Here is an 18,719-nt window from a genome sequence, read left to right on the forward strand (position 1 = left end):
AGCGTCTGCTAAATGGCATATTATTTGAAGGGGTGTTCACATAATTTAGGACAATCATGTTTTTGACTGCACTGGGCCTTTACTAATTTGTGCTTCCTCTGTGTTCGCGCGCATGGGGTACACCCTGTGACTATACTCCTATTTAGCCACCATGGAAACACAGCTCTGATGCATTAGTTCCCTTTGATGACGTAATACGCTATATGTGTCCATGTCATCTAGCTGCTGGTATTGAAACTTATTGAAAGGCCATTAATTAATGAATAGGACTAAGTCTGATGCTTCAGTGATGGAAAAAGACTCAGACGCACACAGGTGCTCTGACGTGTGTGCCACTTTTGTTTCTATGGCTTCAGAGGGAGAGAGAATTTGTGTAGGTGTGTATGTGTGTGTGTGTGTGTGTGTGTGTGTGTGTGTAGGTGTGTGTAGGTGTGTGTGTGCAACGTGTGTATGTGCGTGTGTTCGCTCTACTTATGCTTCGGTAACCTAAAAACAGTGTGTTTGTGTGTCTGCCACGTTAGGTTTTGTAGCATTTGTGTGTGTTTCTTCCTTCCTTGCCTTGACATTCATCGCTGAGCCAGCAGAAGGGCAACCACCAGCAGGGGTACAGGAGAACATACGCATGCAAACACACGCCATCCTGAGTTTCAGCAGATATGACAGAGTGGACTGAGTCCCTTGTGAATCACAGGCACCCTGGCCAGACATCTCATCTTACCTGCCTGACAGACATGCACACACACAAGCAAGTACGCACACACTTGCACAGACTACATAGTGATTTCCAAGTAACCATGATATTGTATCATCATATTATCATTGGACCAATGGATCATTGTTGATGATGATGATGGTGATGATGATGAGGATGGCGATGATGATGGTCGTGCCTGCTGGGCCTGGTGACTGGCAGCTGGTGGTGGGCAACATGTGCGGGCACGTCCCCACACCCCACATGGTGAGAGGCTCTGGAAGGGCAGGGGAGTGAATCATGCCCCAGAGATATGACAGACAGGGGGGCAATGACCTGCCTCGTGCTTCAGAGCTGTGTGTGTGTGTGTTGCATGCACTTTTGCGTTTGTGTTTCACATGCCTGTTTCTGCCTGAACCTGTCTGTCCGTCCGGCCGTCCGCCCGTCTGACTACCGTACTTGTCCTACTAACCTTCAGGTAGGTAAGGTCTTAAACCTACATTATGCTATAATAAACATATGTAACAGTGAGTGACATGACATAACAGCCACACCTGTCTGTCAAAACCAGGGCAACAACAGGAGTTATAGTTACATGACATCTAACAAACAGCGACTCCTCCATCCCTCTCTCTTGTAGCTGAAGTACCTGTAACTGTAGTACCTGTAGCTAAAGTACCTGTAACTGTAGTACCTGTAACTGTAGTACCTGTAACTGTAGTACCTGTAGCTGTAGTACCTGTAACTGTATTACCTGTAACTGAAGTACCTGTAACTGTAGAACCTGTAGCTGTAGTACCTTTAACTGTAGTACCTGTAACTGTAGTACCTGTAACTGTAGTACCTGTAACTGTAGTACCTGTAACTGTAGTACCTGTAGCTGTAGTACCTGTAACTGAAGTACCTGTAACTGTAGTACCTGTAACTGTAGTACCTGTAACTGAAGTACCTGTAACTGAAGTACCTGTAACTGTAGAACCTGTAACTGTAGTACCTGTAACTGTAGAACCTGTAACTGTAGTACATGTAACTGTAGAACCTGTAACTGTAGTACCTGTAACTGTAGAACCTGTAACTGTAGTACCTGTAACTGTAGTACCTGTAACTGAAGTACCTGTAACTGAAGTACCTGTAACTGTAGAACCTGTAACTGTAGTACATGTAACTGTAGAACCTGTAACTGTAGTACCTGTAACTGTAGAACCTGTAACTGTAGTACCTGTAACTGTAGAACCTGTAACTGTAGTACCTGTAACTGTAGTACCTGTAACTGTAGTACCTGTAACTGAAGTACCTGTAACTGAAGTACCTGTAACTGTAGTACCTGTAACTGTAGTACCTGTAACTGAAGTACCTGTAACTGAAGTACCTGTAACTGTAGAACCTGTAACTGTAGTACATGTAACTGTAGAACCTGTAACTGTAGTACCTGTAACTGTAGAACCTGTAACTGTAGTACCTGTAACTGTAGTACCTGTAACTGAAGTACCTGTAACTGAAGTACCTGTAACTGTAGAACCTGTAACTGTAGTACATGTAACTGTAGAACCTGTAACTGTAGTACCTGTAACTGTAGAACCTGTAACTGTAGTACCTGTAACTGTAGAACCTGTAACTGTAGTACCTGTAACTGTAGTACCTGTAACTGTAGTACCTGTAACTGAAGTACCTGTAACTGAAGTACCTGTAACTGTAGAACCTGTAACTGTAGTACCTGTAACTGAAGTACCTGTAACGGTAGAACCTGTAACTGAAGTACCTGTAACTGTAGTACGTGTAACTGTAGTACCTGTAACTGTAGTACCTGTAACTGTAGTACCTGTAGCTGTAGTACCTTTAACTGTATTACCTGTAACTGAAGTACCTGTAACTGTAGAACCTGTAGCTGTAGTACCTGTAACTGTAGTACCTGTAACTGTAGTACCTGTAACTGTAGTACCTGTAACTGTAGTACCTGTAACTGTAGAACCTGTAACTGTAGTACCTGTAACTGTAGAACCTGTAGCTGTAGTACCTGTAACTGTAGAACATGTGTGGTCCAGCAGGAGGACTGGAAGACCAATACTAGGCCCCAGTTTCAGCCCTTTACTTTAGCCCAACCATAGCCCCACCCTCAGCCCCAGCCCTATACCTTACCCCCAGCCTTATCAACCTTATCCTCAGCCCTAGCCCTAGCCCTACTATACACTCTTAGAAAAAATGGTACATGGAGCTGTGGCTAGGGTACACTCTTAAAAAACCTAAAAGGGTTCTTCAGCTTTCCCCATAGGATAACCCTTTTTAGTTTCCCTGGTAGAACCCTTTTTTGGTTTCAGGTAGAGCCCTTTTGGGTTCCATGTGGATCCCTCTGTGGAAAGAATTCTACATAGAACCCAAAAGGGGTTTTCAAAGGGTTCTCCTATGGGGACAGCCAAATAACCCTTTTAGGTTTTTTAAGAGTGTACCCCAGCACCAGCCCCATGTAACCCCAGCCCCTGTTGGCCATTACCTACTCATCTCTGGGCTTCTCCTAGTCACAGCTATCCCTGACAGAGCATCATGCTCCTGCCCCGACCTTTAGCTACATACCTCTGCACATAGCAGCCAGTACAAAGGGCACATGCACACAGCAGTCACACACACTCACTGTGTACCACCCCCACCCACCCCCACCCACCCCGACTCACACACACACACACACACACGCGTGCACACACACACACACACACACACACACACACACACACGCACACACACACACACACACACACACACACACACACACACACACACACACACACAGACACACACACACACACACACACACTGCTGCTGACACAGTCACATGGGCCCAGGGCTATTCTTTAAGATGGGAGACCAGCTGAGTATTGTGGGATGGAGGTGAGATCCCACTCATAGTTCAGAGCCTGACTTCAGACCTCTCTGGAGACACAGGGAGAGGATCAAACATAGATAGAGAAAAGCAGAACAACAAACTCTGACATACACTCACACACAGACACACACACACTTCCCATGTGCGTTCCACAGTGCTGAGGGAACATTTCCCCTACTGTATTGTATGTTTTTCATGCATCGTCTATGGGACCCTGTGACCTACTCAGGTTGAGGAGTAAATAAATGGTCAGTGGTTCTTCAGATTCAGTGAACCAAGCTCAGACTTGCGTTAGCTCCCCCAAGCTATTGCCTACACTTTGGCTTTAGCTCAGTGGGCTTACATAGTCTTGTGGCACACAGCCACAGACGACTCAGGGTTCAAACCCAGTCAGTCACTTAAACATGAGCTCCCTCCCAGTGTTAGTGAGTGGTATGAGGACTGGGAAATGTAGGGAACACCTACTGGGAACTCATTCAGCTCAAGTATTGAGTCAATACAGCTAATCCCACAGTTTACTTAAAACAAGAGCTTGGACAGCCCACACACCATAAACTCTACACAAACACACAAAACACACAGAAATACGTCATTTGGTTTAAAAGTAGCCTGGGAATGCGTATCATCCTGGGTCATGTACAAACACACAATAACATGCAATACAATATACAATTCATTACACACACAGTTAATAATACATTCCAACAAAGAAAGTAGACAAATAACAAAATTCCAAATCTCTAAGCAGATTCAATTCAATACCTCTGCTCTTCATCATGATCAAATTAAGTGATGATATAATGACGTTGACTTTTACTGCAAACCTTACTGGGATGTGAGAGGGAGGCGGAAGGGTATTGAGTGTAATGAAATGAGCAATATCTTCAATCCTAATCTGGGGTCATCCCAGGTCTGTGGATTGGAATACGTGTCTGACCTCAATACATTTAACGTTAAACCGGTGGGCCTCGACAACGCAGACACACCTCTTACTGTAACATCACCTGGGTTACGTTCAGTATGAGCAAACGGGACAAAATGTTTTGAAACGTGAAACAAAAATCAGCATTGTTATTGGGTAAATTTGTGTGGGTTCCCCTTCTGTTCAAATGTTCTCCTACCATTTCATGCCTACCTATAACCTGAACTTGTTAAAGCAGGCCACACCTTAAACTCACTGAACTCTATCTCGCCTGAGGAGGGGGTGGTTTTTAAAACAGCGTAATTTCCGACCCTATAAGGAAACCCATTGAAATGCTCAGACATTTGCACCAAGAAGCCGGCAGCGAGCTTTGGTCTCTCGTAGGAGATTGCTCTATTTGCTCTAATGTCTTCCATGTGGCCTGCCGGGAGACAGCGAGGCTGCGTTCAGGAGTGGCATGCAGCGTTTCTCTCTGCAAGCAGCTATTGACCATTTCCTCAAGTACACTACCAGTCAAAAGTTTGGACACACCTAATCATTCAAGGGTTTTTCTTAATTTTTTACTATTTTTACATTGTAGAATAATAGTGAAGATATCAAAACTATAAAATAACACATATGGAATCATGTAGTAACCAAAAAAGTGTTAAACAGATCAAAATATATTTTATATTTGAGATTCTTCAAATAGCCACCCTTTGCTTTGATGACAGCTTTGCACACTCTTGGCATTCTCTCAACCAGCTTCATGAGATAGTCACCTGGAATGCATTTCAATTAACAGGTGTGCCTTCTTAAAAGTTAATTTGTGGAATTATTTTCCTTCTTAATGCGTTTGAGCCAATCAGTTGTGTTGTGACAAGGTAGGGGAGGGGGGGGTATACAAAAGATAGCCCTATTTGGTAAAAGACCAAGTACATATTATGGCAAGAACAGATCAAATATGCAAAGAGAAATGACAGTCCATCATTACTTTAAGACATGAAGGTCAGTCAATATGAAACATTTCAAGAACTTTGAAAGTTTCTTCAAGTGCAATCGCAAAAACCATCAAGCGCTATGATGAAACTGGCTCTCATGAGGACTGCCACAGGAATGGAAGACCCAGAGTTACCTCTGCTGCAGGGGATACGTTCATTAGAGTTACCAGCCTCAGAAATTGCAGCCCAAATAAATGCTTCACAGAGTTCAAGTCACAGACACATTTCAACTTCAACTGTTCAGAGGGAACTGTGTGAATCAGGCCTTCATGGTCGAATTGCTGCAAAGAAACCACTACTAAAGGACACCAATAATAAGAAGAGACCTGCTTGGACCAAGAAACACGAGCAATGGACATTAGACCAGTGGAAATTTGTCCTTTGATCTAGAGTCCAAATTTGAGATTTTTAGTTCCAATGATATCAGTTTGTGTAGTTCCCACCGTAAAGCATGGAGGAGGAGGTGTTATGGTGTGGGGGTGCTTTGCTGGTGACACTGTCTGTGATTTATTTAGAATTCAATGCACACTTAACCAGCATGGCTACCACAGCATTCTGCAGGGATACACCATCCCATCTGGTTTGGGCTTAGTGGGACTATCATTTGTTTTTCAACAGGACAATGACCCAACACACCTCCATGCTGTGTAAGGGCTATTTTACCAAGAAGGAGAGTGATGGAGTGCTGCATCAGATGGCCTGGCCTCCACAATCCCCCGACCTCAACCCAATTGAGATGGTTTGGGATGAGTCGGACGGCAGAGTGAAGGAAAAGCAGCCAGTAAGTGCTCAGCATATGTGGGAACTCCTTCAAGACTGTTGGAAAAGCATTCCAGGTGAAGCTGGTTGAGAGAATGCCAAGGGTGTGCAAAGCTGTCATCAAGGCAAAGGGTGGCTATTTGAAGAATCTCAAATCTCAAATATATTTAGATTTGTTTAACACTTTTTTGGTTACTACATGATTCCATATGTGTTATTTCATAGTTTTGATGTCTTCACTATTATTCTACAATGTAGAAAATAGTAAAAATAAAGAAAAACCCTTGAATGAGAAGGTGTGTCCAAACTTTTGACTGGTACTGTATATGCGAGGCACAGACACTGCGCATTACACACACGCGCTACACGCTTCTCCCCATCCCAATGAGGCCCTTGCTGACAGATTAAATCAAAGGCCAGCCTGTTCTCACGAGGGCCCTGCATGTGGCTCACACACACACACACACACACACACGTAAAACACAATGCTGTTGTCAGGGGAATGAGGAACATTATCAGCCACAGTCACTAGGGACTTGTTTGTCCGGGTCCAGAAGTTTCAGTACATCAGTGTGTGCGTGTGTGCGTGTGTATATACACTGCATTCGGAAAGTACTCAGACCCCTTTACTTTTTCCACATTTTGTTACATTACAGACTTATTCTAAAATTGATTAAATTGTTTTTTTCCATCATCAATCTACACACAATACCCCATAATGACAAAGCAAAAACAGGTTTGTATACATTTTTGCAAGTTTATTAAAAATAAAACAACTCGTATCACATTTACATAAGTATTCAGACCCTTTACTCAGTACTTTGTTGAAGCACCTTTCCCCCTTCTGATAACCAGGTGGCGAATCGCATCTCTGCATGTCTGGCAGACATATCAGTGTGGATGACGGATCACCAACTCAAGCTGAACCGCGGCAAGATGGAGCTGCTCTTCCTCCCGGGGAAGGACTGCCCGTTCCATGATCTCGCCATCACGGTTGACAACTCCGTTGTGTCCTCCTCCCAGAGTGCAAAGAGCCTTGGCGTGACCCTGGACAACACCCTGTCGTTCTCCGCTAACATCAAGGCGGTGACCCGATCCTGTAGGTTCATGCTCTACAACATTCGGAGAGTACCACCCTGCCTTACACAGGAAGCGGCACAGGTCCTAATCCAGGCACTTGTCATCTCCCGTCTGGATTACTGCAACTCGCTGTTGGCTGGGCTCCCTGCCTGTGCCATTAAACCCCTACAACTTATCCAGAATGCCGCAGCCCGTCTGGTGTTCAACCTTCCCAAGTTCTCTCACGTCACCCCGCTCCTCCGCACACTCCACTGGCTTCCAGTTGAAGCTCGCATCTGCTACAAGACCATGGTGCTTGCCTACGGAGCTGTGAGGGGAACGGCACCTCCGTACCTTCAGGCTCTGATCAGTCCCTACACCCAAACGAGGGCATTGCGTTCATCCACCTCTGGCCTGCTGGCCCCCCTACCTCTGCGGAAGCACAGTTCCCGCTCAGCCCAGTCAAAACTGTTCGCTGCTCTGGCACCCCAATGGTGGAACAAGCTCCCTCACGACGCCAGGACAGCGGAGTCACTCACCACCTTCCGGAGACACTTGAAACCCCACCTCTTTAAGGAATACCTGGGATAGGATAAAGTAATCCTTCTACCCCCCCTTACCCCACCCCAAAGAAAGAAAAAAATATATATATATTGTAAAGTGGTTATCCCACTGGCTATAAGGTGAATGCACCAATTTGTAAGTCGCTCTGGATAAGAGCGTCTGCTAAATTACGTAAATGTAAATGTAAACGCAGCGATTACAGCCTAAAGTCTTCTTGGGTATGATGCTACAAGCTTGGCACACCTGTATTTGGGGAGTTTCTCCCATTCTTCTCTGCAGATCCTCTCAAGCTCTGTCAGGTTGGATGTGGAGCGTCGCTGCACAACTATTTTCAGGTCTCTCCAGAGATGTTCAATCGGGTTCAAGTCCAGGCTCTGGCTGGGCCACTCAAGGTTCTCCCAACTCCACAGAGGAACTCTAGAGGTCTGGAGGTCTGTCAGAGTGACCATCGGGTTCTTGGTAACCTCCCTGACCAATGTCCTTCTCAACCGATTGCTCAGTTTGGCCGGGCGACCAGCTCTAGGAAGAGTCTAGGTGGTTCCAAACTTCTTCCATTTAACAATGATGGAGGCCACTGTGTTCTTGGGGACCTTCAATGCTGGAGACATTTTCTGGTACCCTTCCCCAGATCTATGCCTCGACACAATCCTGTCTCTGAGCTCTATGGACAATTCCTTCGTCCTCATGGCTTGGTTTTTGCTCTGACATGCACTGTCAACTGTGGGAACATATAGACAGGTGTGTGCCTTTCCAAATCATGTCCAATCAATTGAATCTACCACAGGTGGACTCCAATCAAGTTGTAGAAACATCTCAAGGATGATCAATGGAAACAGGATGCACCTGAGCTCAATTTCGCATGTCATAGCAAAGGGTCTGAATACTTATGTAATAAGGTATTTCTGTTTTTTATATTTAATACATTTGCTAAAATTCTAAAAACCTTTTTTAGCTTTGTCATTATTGGGTATTGTGTGTAGATTGATGAGGATTTTTTTTTATTTAATCAATTTTAGAAAAGGCTGTAACTTAACAAAATGTGGAAAAAGTAATGGGGTCCGAATACTTTCCGAATGCACTGTATGTATATACAATACAATTGTATATACACACACTGATTTACTGTGTGGACAATCACAAAGGTGAAACTTCTGGACGTGGACAAACAAGTCCCTACTGACTGTGGCTGATAATGTTCCTTATTCCCCTGACAACAGCATTGTGTTGTAACTTGTTTTCACACAATGTAAAATGTTCTGTATTTCTCCTGCTCTTTCTGTCACTCTATGCCTCTTCTTTTCTCTCAGTTCCATATTTTACATTTTAGTCATTTAGCAGACGCTCTTATCCAGAGCGACTTACAGTAGTGAATGCATACATTTTCATACTTTGTTCTGTACTGGTCCCCCATGGGAATCGAACCCACAACCCTGGTGTTGCAAGCGCAATGCTCTACCATCTAAGCCACAAGGTTTGTTGTCTTGTCACTACTACAGTACATGTTGTTCTGTACTCTGTCCTGGGCTGGCTGGCCGCAGCACAGAAACAGGAATCATATGATATCCCTACCACACAGGCTTGACTGCAGAAGAGCACAGATCACGTTTCACATACAGTACAGCGTGTATTTGTGTGTGTGTCCGTGTGTGTGTGTGTGTCTGCCTGCTTGCCTGTCTGTCTGTCTGCTTGCCTGTCTGCTTGCCTGTCTGTCTGTCTGTCTGTCTGTCTGTCTGTCTGTCTGTCTGTCTGTCTGTCTGTCTGTGTTTCTGTCTGTTTGTTTGTCTGTCTGAATTTCTGTCTGTCTGTCAGTCTGTCTGTCTGTGTATCTTGGCGAGCTATGGGTACAGAAGCAGTAAAAAGCGTGTCTGTGAAAGTGTTGTCCCCTGTTTTCTTTTTTAAATTTACTTTGGTTTACTTTTTAGTAAAGTGTATTGTAAATCAAATGTGACTTGACTTGTGAGAGCAACACCCTGTGTTTGGTATTAAGAGCCAAGTGTGAATATAAGCGACAGTGGCTGAGACATAAACACATAAGCACTTGCTATCAATTTGGTCTCTCTCTCTCTCTCTCTCTCTCTCTCTCTCTCTCTCTCTCTCTCTCTCTCTCTCTCTCTCTCTCTTTATCTCTATCTATCTTTTACGCAGGATTAAGTTGTCAGGTTCCAATGAACTCTCAGCACCCTCCACCACACAAAACCTTCTTAAGGTACTGTACAGTTATTTATAACTAAGTGTTGGGTAACCCTCTGCTTTCAATGTACCTAACCACCCATAGATAGTACCTGAGTGGACTCACTGTCATTGTTACTTGGACACAGCAGAAGTGGTGTGTGTGTGTGTGTGTCTTGCTGTCATGTCCCTTTAACGAGATTGTCTGGTCGCTGCTCTGCTTCGGTCTGCCCTGTTCAGACTTTCCTTTCCGAGGAATTACGCAACAAGCGTTCTATGGTCCCAAGGGGGAAATCGTCTCGGTGATGGCAAGGCTTCCTCTGACGTCACAGCACAGGATTAACCATGGCAACCAGTCAGTAGATTAAAGATACACAATACCTCTGTCTCCTTCTGTCACCCCTTCCTCCCCCTCTTTCCCATTCTCTCTCTCTTTTACTCTCGCTTCCTTGCTCTCCCTTTCTCTCTCCCTACAGCCCACCTATAGAGAAGTCTGGGGGAAGTCTATTTCTGGAGTTTTACACTGCAGGGCTGGGGCCCAGGGCCTGGGTGCAATGTGTAACATACATCATAGCCTGGACTGCCTGTCTGCCTGCTGGCTGGGGCCTCATTGAAATAGGCGGCTTGTCAGTGGCTGGGGCACAGTGGTGGGTGGGTGTGCATACTGTACAAGTTCTCCTTTCTTTCTTGGTCTTTCTCTCTTTCCCTGGGTCCTGGTCTTGTCTCTGTATCACATTCACTCGTTCTTTCTCTCTTTTTCTATTGGTTTCTGCTATGTCACCATGGGCACACTCTACATGTTGTGCTGTACCCTCTCCCCTATATCACTCCTCTTTCCCCTTCCCCTCTCCCCCTCTCACTCTCTCTCTCTCTTTCTCTAGCTGGCGTCAGCCTCCTTCCCACGTGGGTTGGTTTTTCCAGAGGCACCTGATGAAGTCATCAGACTGAAGGAGTAGAGAAGAGAAGGAGGGAGTGAGGGAGCAACAGTAGTCAGGGTGTCCAAACATGGAAACTGAGACATACAGTACGGGAAAGGGGGGCCACACTTTTCCACTTCCCTCTAAATTGAACATTAACACATACATACAGGTCAATGGTCAGCACTGACTGACTGATGAGTTACAGCAGGGGTGGATTGGCCATCTGGCAATTCTGGCAAATGCCAGATGGGCTGATCCATTTTTTAGTTGGGGGGGGTGGTCGAAATTGACACACACAAAATTATGTTTTAAATATAAAAATACAAAATAAAAAAGGTGACATGGCCAGCGGCCCATGGGCCTGTTAAGATAGTTATTTTTAAGATTTTTGCGGAATTTCTCTGTTATACAATGAGCAAAGGCCGGCCCCCCTACCAAGATGGACCGGCCCAGTTTTCTGATAGGCTGAGCTGAGGTCACGCAAACTCACATTCAAAGTCAAGTGCAGCATCAGCAAAGAAACCTGCTCTGACTCTGTCATCAATTAGACAGCCAAGATCATGGATCATACAAAATGAAAAGGGAGCCTATAAATGTAGAAAGAACACTTTCTACATTGTCACCTCACTCAAAACATCCTATGTTTAGGGCGGTTAAAGATTGGCGACCCGTCATTCAGTGGCGACCCTAAAGAGTGGCGACCCGTCATTGTTTGAGCCGCACCTGTTTAGCTAAAAAAATATATATATTATATATATACAGGACCAGTCAAAAGTTTGGACACACCTACTCATTCAAGGGTTTTTCTTTATTTTTACTATATAGAATAATAGTGAAGACATCAACACTATGAAATAACACATATGGAATCATGTAGTAACCGAAAACAAGTGTTAAACAAATCAAAATATATTTGAGATTAGCCACCCATTGCCTTGATGACAGCTTAGCACACTCTTGGCATTCTCTCAACCAGCTCTAACAGTCCTGAAGGAGTTCCCACATATGCTGAGCACTTGTTGGCTGCTTTTCCTTCACTCTGCCGTCCGACTCATCCCAAACCATCTCAATTGGGTTGAGGTTGGGGGATTGAGGAGGCCAGGTCATCTGATGCAGCACTCCATCACTCTCCTTCTTGGTAAAATAGCCCTTACACAGCCTGGAGGTGTGTTGGGTCATTGTCCTGTTGAAAAACAAATGATAGTCCCACTAAGCCCAAACCAGATGGGATGGCGTATCGCTGCAGAATACTGTGGTAGCCATGCTGGTTAAGTGTGCCTTGAATTCTAAATAAATCACAGACAGTGTCACCAGCAAAGCACCCCCACACCACAACACCTCCTCCTCCATGCTTTATGGTGGGAACTACACTTGCGGAGATCATCCGTTCACCCACACCGCGTCTCACAAAGACACGGCGGTTGGAACCAAAAATCTCCAATTTGGACTCCAGACCAAAGGACACATTTCCACCGGTCTAATGTCCATTGCTCGTGTTTCTTGGCCCAAGCAGGTCTCTTCTTATTATTGGTGTCCTTTAGTAGTGGTTTCTTTGCAGCAATTCGACCATGAAGGCCTGATTCACACAGTCCCCTCTGAACAGTTGATGTTGAGATGTGTCTGTGACTTGAACTCTGTGAAGCATTTATTTGGGCTGCAATTTCTGAGGCTGGTAACTCTAATGAACGTATCCTCTGCAGCAGAGGTAACTCTGGGTCTTCCATTCCTGTGGTGGTCCTCATGAGAGCCAGTTTCATCATAGCGCTTGATGGTTTTTGCGATTGCACTTGAAGAAACGTTCAAAGTTCTTTACATTTTCCGTATTGACTGACCTTCATGTCTTAAAGTAATGATGGACTGTCGTTTCTCTTTGCTTATTTGAGCTGTTCTTGCCATAATATGGACTTGGTCTTTTACCAAATAAGGCTATCTTCTGTATACCCCCCCTACCTTGTCACAACACAACTGATTGGCTCAAATGCATTAAGAAGGAAAAAAAATCCACAAATGAACTTTTAAGAAGGCACACCTCTTAATTGAAATGCATTCCAGGTGACTACCTCAAGAAGCTGGTTGAGAGAATGCCAAGAGTGTGCAAAGCTGTCATTAAGGCAAAGGGTGGCTATTTGAAGAATCTCAAATATAAAATATATTTTGATTTGTTTAACACTTTTTTGGGTACTACATCATTCCATATGTGTTATTTCATAGTTTGATGTCTTCACTATTATTCTACAATGTAAAAAATAGTAAAAATAAAGAAATACCCTTGAATGAGTAGGTGTGTCCACATTTTTGACTGGTAGTGTATATACAGTGCATATGGAAAGTATTCAGACCCCTTGACTTTTTCCACATTTTATTACGTTACAGCCTTATTCTAAAATTGATTAAATTGTTTTTTTCCCCTCATCAATCTACACACAATATCACATAATGACAAAGGAAAAACAGGTTTTTAGAAATGTTTGCACATTTATATTAAAAATAAACTGAAATACTACATTTACATAAATATTCAGACCCTTTACTCAGTAATTTTTTGTTACCCTTCCCCAGATCTATGCCTCGACACAATCCTGTCTCGGAGCTCTACGGACAATTCCTTCCACCTCAATGCTTGGTTTTTGCTCTGACATGCACTGTTAACTGTGGGACCTTATATAGAGAGGTGTGTGCCTTTCCAAATCATGTCCAATCAATTGAATGTACCACAGGTGGACTCCAATCAAGTTGTAGAAACATCTCAAGGATGATTAATGGAAACAGGATGCACCTGAGCTCAATTTTGAGTCTCATAGCAAAGGGTCTGAATACTTATATAAATAAAGTATTTCTGTTTTTTGTTTGTAATACATTTGCTAAGATTTCTAAAAACCTGTCTTTGCTTTGTCATTATGTGTCACATCCTGATCTGTTTCACCTGTCTTTGTGCTTGTCTCCACCCCCCTCCAGGTGTCGCCCATCTTCCCCATTATCCCCAGTGCATTTATACCTGTGTTCTCCGTTTGTCTGTTGCCAGTTTGTCTTGTCAGGTCTTACCAGCATGCTTCCCGTTTTCCTTTTTCTCAAGTGTTTATATCCTAGTTTTCCCTGTTCTGACCATTCTGCCTGCCCTGACCCCTAGCCTGCCTGCCGTCCTGTACCTGCCTGACTCTGACCTGATTACGAACCTCTGCCTGTCCTCGACCTGCCCTTTGCCTTCCTCGTGTTCTAATAAATTATTATTGAGAATTGTACTATCCGCCTCCTGTGTCTGCATCTGGGTCATATCCTAAGTCGTGATATTATGGGGTATTGTGTGTAGATTGATGAGGAAAAATAATAATTTCATCCATTTTAGAATAAGGCTGTAAAGTAACAAAATGTGGATAAAGTCAAGGGGTCTGAATACTTTCTGAATTCACAGTATATACACTACCGTTCAAAAGTTTGGGGTCACTTTGAAATGTCCTTGTTTTCAAAAGAAAAGCATTTTTTTGGTCCATTAAAATAACATCAAATTGATCAGAAATACAGTGTAGACATTGTTAATGTTGTAAATGGCAGTTGTGCACCAGGGCCTCCCACTCCTCTTTCTATTCTGGTTAGAGCCAGTTTGCGCTGTTCTGTAAAGGGAGTAGTACACAGCGTTGTACGAGATCTTCAGTTTCTTGGCAATTTCTCGCATGGAATAGACTGACGAGTTTCAGAAGAAAGTTATTTGTTTCTGGCCATTTTGAGCCTGTAATCGAACCCACAATTGCTGATGCTCCAGATACTCAACTAGTATCAAGAAGGCCAGTTTTATTGCTTCTTTAATCAGCACAACAGTTTTCAGCTGTGCTAACATAATTGCAAAACGGTTTTCTAATGATCAATTAGCCTTTTAAAATGATAAACTTGGATTAGCAAACACAACGTGCCATTGGAACACAGGACTGATGGTTGCTGATAATGGGCCTCTGTACGCCTATGTAGATATTCCATTACAAAATCAGACGTTTCCAGCTACAATTTACAACATTAACAATGTCTACACTGTATTTCTGATCAATTTGATGTTATTTTAATGGACAAAAAAATTGCTTTTCTTTCGAAAATAAGGACATTTCTAAGTGGCCCCAAACTTTTGAACGGTAGTGTATTTATTTTTGTTACTTTTTTATTTATATATATTTTTTTGTTGCCTGTTTTGCATGTTATTTTGGCATTAATACGTGTCACATATCAGTTTGCAAACAATGTAAAAAATTTATAAATAATTGAGTTAATAAAGCCGCATACAAACATGGTCTCTTTTTTGCTTTCTTGAGTAAGGCAGCTCCAGAATGCAGGAGTTTCAGCCTATCTCAGTGCTTTCTGTGGTGGTGGGGCAGCCAGTGGAAAATACGGAGTGTAGGGGTTGGTAATGTTCTCTAGTTGCGCTGTGATTGGCTCAATGTTTTGTCACTCATAGGGACAGTATGTCACCACAAAATCTATGGGTAGAGCTCGGATATTCAAGCCCCTTGGGTGCTTCTGTAGAGTTACATTAGAAGTGCCCATCCAAGAAGGCTCAAGGTCATTGGCCACACATAAAATGACGTCAAATCACATTATATCTACCGTAGCTTTGATTGGACTGATCATGTCAACATCATACTTTCAAAATCTTAGCTAGCAAGCTAGCAATCATCATCATGAATCGACAATATACTGGCAAATCCATTTAAATCCTTGCCATATGAAGAGAAATTATGAAGAGAAATTATAGACAAAACGTATCAGTGCTCATCGGCCATTGGACATAAACATTACACAACAAGTTGCAAATTCAACAATGAGTGGTTTGGAAGGAATCCGTAGCTAACTGCAAGCATTGCAAAGCAATCAATAACCTGCTATTCAGTGGAGTGGGTGTGTGATCCAAGTCTGGGTTTAAGGGCCTCTTTTCCAAGCTTAAAAGGATAAACATTCAACAAGATGGGCCAGAAAAGGTTGAATACATTGGCCATGCTGTCAATCCAGCATGACTTCTCCCGTGTTCAAAACAACTGGAAACTCGGAACTGGGAAATCTCAAATTTCAGTGAGTTCAAGACAAATGGGAGCTCGGAAAAAAACAATCTCCGACTGGGAAAATACGTTTTGAACAGTCATCCAACTCGGAATTCCAAGTCGGGAACTCGGGTCTCTTTCTAGAGCTCCGACCTGAAGATCACTGACATCATGATTCAACCGTGTTTTTTTTACAGAGTTCCCAGTTGTCTTGAAAGCACCATAAATCCAGAGAATGCCAGAATTTGATGACAAAGTTTGATGACAACATTTGCCCACGAATGATCGCCGTGCCACCTTCCTGTTCAAGTGAGCACAGCACAACAAGGTGAGTCCAAAAATGTATTGTATGCTGCTGCATAAATGATGTAATATGCCAGGGAGATATGTATACTGTAGCTAAGAAAGTAATACTAAGTGTATGTTCTGTTGTAACCTGTTAGTAGCCCATGTGCTTCACCCTAATAATTTGGTCCCTTTCCCCCTCCTAACTTAGCCTACTGTTCTGACTTGGTGGTGCACAATTAGCTTACAGCCTGTTTTAGAGAAATGTCGTCATCAAATATTGTAAGAGCTTTCATTGTCTGCTTATATGCCCCCTTTATTTATCCTTCGGTTCTGACTTGGTGTACAGGGAGAACACTGTAAGAACAGACCACATTTCAAAAGTGCTGAACAAATAGTTATATTCACTACGTCCGTCCTAGCTTGCTCATTAATGTCTTAATCGAAATTATGGATTGCCTCTTATCCGCTCGTCGTTCCCTTATGCCATAGTTTGTACATCTCAATTGTCAGTAGAAACCACATTTGTTTAAGCATGTCAGCCATATCAGTTATGGTTTTTTAAAGACAGTAAATGAGGCTGAATGAACTGTTTTGCAGCCAAACAAGGCTCCGCTAATAGCTAGGTGTAGCAGTGGTAAGGTGTTGGGACTGCTGTTGGCACTCTGCTGTGGGGATAGCTTTATGTAGGCCCTAACAGTTTGTAGGCACTGTTTGTCACCGTTATAGTGCAATTCATGTATTGTTTAGTGTTGTGTTGTGTGGTGGCTTTGCTGGCATGCATCTAAAACTATTTTTTTGGACCCACCAAGATTTACATGCTAAAATCGCCACTGCGGCTAAAACCATAATTTGGTTCAAACAATGAAGTGTATTACCCTCATGATTCCTGTAATGAAAGTGTCTGCCCTGCCCCTGTGCCTGTTTCGCTGTGATGAGCGAGCCACTCTCCTCTCCCCCATGCGCTAGAGACAAAAATGCATTCTGATCGTATAACATTTCAAAATGCAATTGCGGGAAAAACACAGCTTTGGAAGCTTCGTCCCCTTGTCCCTGTCAAAGAGAGTAGGGTCTCAGCTTTCTGTAGGTATACTTTTTATTTCTCAACTGTCAATATTCAGCTTAATAGCAACTATTCTACAACCAAGATATGATATGGCTTTGAGATATTGAGTGGCTCGCGCAAAATGTGCACCGGCCATTGCGAGGGCAAAGGCCTATAGATCTCATGGGTAGTAGCTTACAACTGCAAAGCTTTTTTAAGACATTTACTTTTGGATAAATACATGGCTACTAGCAGTGGGTAGCCTTTTATATTTAGAGTTAGCGATCTACAGTAGTTAATGTGTTTTTTTAGTTTCCACTTCCTCAGGTGTTGAACCCCAAATTAATTAGTCTATGATATTAGTTAGTGCACATAAAGATATATGTAATTCAGCTCTATTGAAAAAAAAATGTGGGAAATTCTGGAGTCCTATTTCGACAGTAAAATACTATAGTCTAATTGTCAATCCAAAATTAATGTCAGTGACTGGATTAGGTTGCACATCAAAATATCTTGAGTCATGCATTCCTGCTTGGGACGTGTTAGATGAAAAAACGTATTTCTTGAATACCTCAGTAGTCTATTTATTACACTCCTTAATAAAGCCTATGAATGATGATGTGGGACGAATTATTGTCCTAGTCCGGCCCTGAGGTACAGCACAGGCTTCCAGTTATATCAGGATAAAGAGAGATGTGAAAAACAAGAAAATATCATAAAATATATTGTTAGTATTATCTCTTCTCTATTTGAGTCAGATGAACAGAGTAATTATAATGATTTGGGATGTATCCCACCTTCCCCATCTCCTGCTTAAAGAGGTTTTCCACTTTTTGGCTACAAAAATGTGCTTTTTGGTCTTAATCTAAAGTTAGCAGTGTGGTTAAGGTTAGGGTTAAGGTTAGTTTTAGGCATAAGGTTAGCAGTGTGGTTAAGGTTAGGCTTAGGTTTAAAATCAAATAAGAAGAGAAATTATAGAAATAGGCAGGGTTTAGTTTAGCCATAATTATGACTTTGTGGCTGTGTTAACTAGTGACGAACCTTAAAGAGAGAGAGCCATAAACGTTCCCAGACACAGTCTTTAGGTGGCCTGCCTTCTGTGAGTGGCCACATGCCTCTGCTGGGTCACCTTGGTAAAGGTCTGGGTGCATTGTGGGAACATGCTAGGTCATTCTGGGGTTGGGTAGGTCAGGTTGGGGTTAAGTTGCAAACCGGCAGTGTTTCTGTCAGGTGCAGCGGTGATCACCCTCCCGTCAGCCGGCACATGGGGGTAATCCTAACCCTAAGCAGCTTTCACAGACGATTTCACCAGGCTGGGGGGAATTTAGTAAAGTTTTGTAAACCTCTTCAGAGCAGAGCCAGGCTTGGCCTCTGGCTGGCATTGGAACCTCTTCCTCCTCTCCTCTCCTTTCCTTTCCGTGGGTGTTTGAGA

General features: G+C 43.2%; 1 long non-coding RNA gene across 2 annotated transcripts; it reads left to right on the forward strand.

Annotated features, from left to right (window-relative positions):
• Positions 1-1,082: 1,082 nt before the first annotated feature.
• LOC311101613 lies at positions 1,083-11,696 on the forward strand. Of its 2 annotated transcripts, none has more exons than XR_014609937.1 (4): positions 1,083-1,169; positions 9,996-10,056; positions 10,260-10,670; positions 10,901-11,696. It is a non-coding gene; the product is annotated as an uncharacterized lncRNA (long non-coding RNA). The 2 variants fall into 2 exon arrangements; XR_014609938.1 differs by having other exon boundaries at positions 10,260-10,374.
• Positions 11,697-18,719: the final 7,023 nt, after the last annotated feature.

This window comes from Coregonus lavaretus (genome assembly GCF_964263955.1).
Source record: "Coregonus lavaretus genome assembly, chromosome: 26".
Classification (NCBI taxonomy): Eukaryota; Metazoa; Chordata; class Actinopteri; order Salmoniformes; family Salmonidae; genus Coregonus; species Coregonus lavaretus.